The following is a 5,117-nucleotide window of genomic DNA, read 5'->3' as shown; positions in this document are numbered from 1 at the left end:
ATATACTGAGAAAAAAATGGATCTATGAGATATTTGTCTCAATGAGATTTTTCCACTTCATTGTATTGTTTTCTAAGTTTGTTGCATTTTTGGTTGATTTCTTTCAGTTGTCAAAGTTGTAACCTTTCTCTTCCAAGTTATCAAATGGCATATACTTGGCAAATGTAAAATGATTATAAAGAAACTGAAGAATTGAAATGGAGAGTGGGGCCCTTGCTGGATAGCTCTGTTGGTTAGAGTGTAGTCGGTATATATCATGGTTGTGGGTTTGATCCCGTAGTCAGGGCACATATACTAGTAAGAATCAACCAGTGAGTGCTTGCTTTGGCAGCACATCTACTAAAATTGGAATGACAAAGAGAGGTTAGCATGGCCCCTGTGCAAGGATGACACGCAAATTTGTGAAGTGTTCCATATTTTTTTTTAAAAAAGAAAGAAAGTAAAGAATCAACCAGTGAATGCATAAATAAGTAGAACAGCAAATCTTTCTCTTTCTCTTCTTTATTCTCTCTAAAATCAATAAATAAAAGAAAAGAAATGGAGAGTGCTATTTCTAAGAGCGTACAAACATTTTGACAGAGTGGGTGTAGAAAGTTGGTCTGCCATCTTCATGTGCACAAATTTAGTTCCTGGTTTCCTATTTCTCTTAGTTAAACACTAGTTTTATCTCCTTCCTTGTATTTTCTTCTTTTTCCAGGAACACTTGGATTTTTAAAATATTCTATTTAAATTAATATTTGTGATTTTTTGACAAATACAAATGTCTCACAATTAAGATTTCTCCTGGGTACAGATTTAATGATGTTGAGTCTACACAGTTGGTCATAAATTATATTATGTGACATTTGGATGGCCAGATGAATTATTAAATTTTGGACTTTATATTTTATCCATTTGGATACCTAGTCAAACATATTCAGAGTCTTCCTTGCCATTTCTATAGTTTACTATTATTAGGATAACACAACTTAAGAAGTAGCATGCCCCAGAAATTCTGCATGTACGATTTCTCTGGAGACAATATTAGTTGTCTTCTCTATACAGCCATTTAACAGATGTATTTCACCCTTCTTTCCTCTCATTTTATCAGTTTGTATTTCTATATTGTTTAACCATTTTATTGTGCTATGACTGACATGTAAAATGCTGAACAGATTTGATATATACAACTGCTGAATTTGAGGATAAAAGTACCCATAAAACCATCATCACCATCAAGGCCATAGTCTTACCCATTACTTCTCAAACTTTACTCTCATTTAATATTATCATTTTTCTTTTTTTATGGTAAGAACACTTAACAGAAGATCTACCCTCTTAGCATCAGCTTGTATTTAAATGTATGTAAATGCCATGCCCTTTCTAGAAATTCTCAGATGGATTTGAATATGGCTTTGCTCTTCAGATTTCTTCATTTCCTTCTCTACCTTCCTTTCTTATTTTCTTCCCTCTTCCATTTCTTCCTTCCTACTTTCCATCTTTACTTCCTTATTTTGTTCTTCCCTTGACAAAGATTCATTAGATGTCTACTATGGGCACTGGACTTGGAATAAAAATTAAAATAAAACATAGCTTTGGCCTTAAAGGCACTTAGAGTCTGACTGCTTTCTTCAATAGGTGCTTAACATTACACAATAAAAGTCTCATGATATCCAACTGGATTTGTTTAACAGATCATTTACTTTGGTTGAATTTTGAAAATTTAGAGAACCATGTTCAAAGTCCTTCAAAGTTTTCCAAAAACCTTTTTGTTAATCCTTACCTGAGGTTATTTTCCCCCCCATTGATTTTTAGAGAGAGTGGAAGGGAGGGGGAGAGACAAAGAGAGAAACATCAATGTGAGAGAGACACATCTATTTGTTGCCTCCTGCATGCGCCCCGACCTGGGCTGGGGATTGAGCTTGCAACTACGGTAAGTGCCCTTGACTAGAAATGAAGCCAGGACTCCCCCTTTCAGTCCACAGGCTGACGTTCTATCCACTAAGCCAAACCTGCTAGGGCCAAAGCATTTTTGAAAGAGTATATTTATATGCAATTATAAATAACTTTTATGTAAAGACCAGCTAGATAGAATGAATGAACTTTATTAGCTTGGTTTGATTTCTTTATTATTATATTTCTTTTAAAATGAGCAAAGTCTTGGGACTGTTCTTCAATTTAGATTTTCACAGCAAGAATCATCTTTGCCCTAGTTCTCAATGTTTTTCTGCACTTTGGTCTTGCAATTACAATGTTACACTGTACTCTTTTTCTCCTCATTGTGTGTCTTGGCTAGGGATAAGTGAAAAAATGTGCCACTTAAACATTCTATCTAAGAGTTGTTCTTTTCTATTCATAGTCTCATATCTCTTTTTACTAATTATTTATATGTGAGGAAATTTGATGGTGTTAATTCTCTGCTTATATTAAGATCTTTTAACACGTCAAAATGAATTTTTGTATCTACATCTCTGCTTTATTGAGACAGAGTTTAGTGATGTTGTCAAAGATTCATTGGTTCATTTTATAAAGTCAAATTTATTTGTCTTTGGAAAATTTAGGTTTGCTGCCATTTGGGCCTATTTTTCCCTTAGACGTTTGAAATGGCAGCTGATTACTTTAATGGGTTTCTTAAGGGCTTTTAATTTTTGGGATGGCTGCTGGGCCACCGTAATGGAAAGAGAACTACCATTTAGCAAGATGGGCACTGCATGAGGTTAGGAACACTGAAACATCCTACTTCTACTTTGCTCTGAGCAACATTACAATATGAATAGATTTTCACCCTTTTAAGATGTGTTCATTTTAAAAAACAACAACAACAACAAAAACATGCTTAATAGCTTCATTTGACCCAGGAAGGGCTATTTTTTAAAAAATATATTTTATTGATTTTTTTACAGAGAGGAAGGGAGAGTGATAGAGAGTTAGAAACATCGATGAGAGAGAAACATTGATCAGCTGCCTCTTGCACACCCCCTACTGGGGATGTGCCCACAACCCAGGTACATGCCCTTGACCGGAATTGAACTTGGGACCCTTGAGTCCGCAGGCCAACGCTCTATCCACTGAGCCAAACAAGGTGGGGCAGGAAGGGCTATTTTGTTGCCAGACAAGGTAGTCCCAGGGCAGGTGGTCTTTGCTGGATCACAACAGTGGTAGGTCTTCCCACTGTCCTATCCTCTACAGTTTAGAAACTGAAGATCTTCTCTTGCCATGCTCAACTTAGCTTTGGAAGTGGAATTTCCTTTTACTTTAATTTTTTATAAAATCCGCACCCTCTCTCTGGTCTTTTGTATTTAATAACACGGATGACATTGGAAAGACATCTATTTTACTTTATTTCTCTTGCACTGATCACTTTCAGATGTCAAAATGTTTCATCTTGTGTTAACTTCAGGATTTTCCATTTTCTTTGATTTTTATGTTTTAATAATACAGTAGTTCCCTGTTATCTGCAATTTTGTTTTCTGTAGTTTTGATGCATGTAGTCAACCATGGCCTGAGAATATAATTTGTTAAATTCTAGAAATAAACTATTAATATGTTTTAAATTGCATACTGTTTTGAGTAGTGTGATGAAATCTCATGCTGTCAGGCTCCATCCCCCTGGAGACATGAATCATCCCTTTGACCCACGTCTCTGCTCTATAGACACTTCAGGCCTGCTAGCCACTTAGTAGGCCTCTCAGTGATTAGATTCACTGTCATGGGATCACAGTGCTTGTGTTCAAGTCACCTTTAATTTACTTAATAATGGGTATTCATTTGTATTATAATGTATTGTTATAATCGCCCTATTTTACTATTAGTTTTGTTGTTAATGTCTTACTCTGCCTAATTTAGAAATTAAACTTTATCATAAGTGTGCATGTATAAGAAAAAGCATGGTTATATATTGGGGTTTGGTACTATCTGTGGTTTCAGGCAACCACTTGGGTCTTAGAATATACTCCCCTGGATACATCTATATCCTGTCAGTGTTCTAGGTAATGTTAAGATGTTCCTTCACAAATCGTAAGTATCCTAGTGAGATAAAATATCGTAGGTCCAGCCCTAGCTGGCTTGGCTCAGTGGATAGAGCATTGGCCTATGGACTGAAGGGTCCCAGTCAAGGGTACCTGCCTGGGTTGTGGGCTAAATCCCCAGTGAGGGGTGCGCAGGAGACAGCAGATCAATGTTGCTCTCTCATCATTGATATTTCTGTCTCTCTCTCCCTCTCCCTTCCTCTCTGAAATGAATAAAAGTATATTAAAATATATTGCAGGTCCAATGACCAATAACCTAGATTATTTTTCCAAAGAAATTAGTAGATACAAGAACATTATATCATTACAGGATAAAGTGGAGGTTACATTTAGAAATGATTTTTAGGAACCATTAACATCCTCATCAATTTCAAGAATGAAAATACTACATGCACTATATATAATATTTTACATCTCTCTTTTAATTAATAACAGCTTTATTTTAAAATTAATGATAGAAAATAAAAAGTAAATGTGTAGAAAAGCAGCAACATAGAAAGTAAAACTCACTTGAAATATATGGAAGAGTAAAAAACAGTTAAAACCTCATTCAAATCAATTTTCAGCACGAAAATAATTATTTTAAATCAAATTTTAACTGTCTTCTTTTAGTAACATTAATTTTTAAATAATTATACATGCTCAAAATCAAAGTAAAATTACAAGAAATGAAATTTCATCCAGAATACAAAGGCAAATTAAAATTTTATCAATCTACAGAATAAAATTATAATTAACTTTTTTTTCATTCCAAGTATCTCATTAATAGATATAGAGAGAATACCTGGAAGGATAGAAAAATGATTAAAAATAAGATTACCCAAATGCAATCATTCAATTAAATTTTATTTGAATTCAGTAGGACAAAAAGAGGTAAAGAAAAATGGTACTTGCTAATCTTCATTCCACAGAGGTAAGGACTTTACCCCCAACTTTATTGAGATATAACTGACATATGACATTGAATAAGTTTAAGATGTACAACATGTTCATTTGATACACTTATATATTGCAAAATGATTACCACCATAGCATTAACTAACATCTCTACCATATCATATAATTACCTTTTTGTTTTTTATGGCAAACATATTAAAGATTTACTCTTAG

The 5,117-nt window shown here is 34.2% G+C and overlaps 1 non-coding gene across 1 annotated transcript; it reads left to right on the top strand.

Annotated features, from left to right (window-relative positions):
- Positions 1-315: 315 nt before the first annotated feature.
- LOC118654809 lies at positions 316-421 on the top strand. The gene has a single exon (XR_004967075.1). It is a non-coding gene; the product is annotated as a U6 spliceosomal RNA (small nuclear RNA).
- Positions 422-5,117: the final 4,696 nt, after the last annotated feature.

This window comes from Myotis myotis, unplaced genomic scaffold (assembly GCF_014108235.1).
Source record: "Myotis myotis isolate mMyoMyo1 unplaced genomic scaffold, mMyoMyo1.p scaffold_m19_p_4, whole genome shotgun sequence".
Lineage (NCBI taxonomy): Eukaryota > Metazoa > Chordata > Mammalia > Chiroptera > Vespertilionidae > Myotis > Myotis myotis.
The sequence above is the reverse complement of the archived record's forward strand: the minus strand, read 5'-3'. Positions and strand labels throughout refer to the sequence as shown.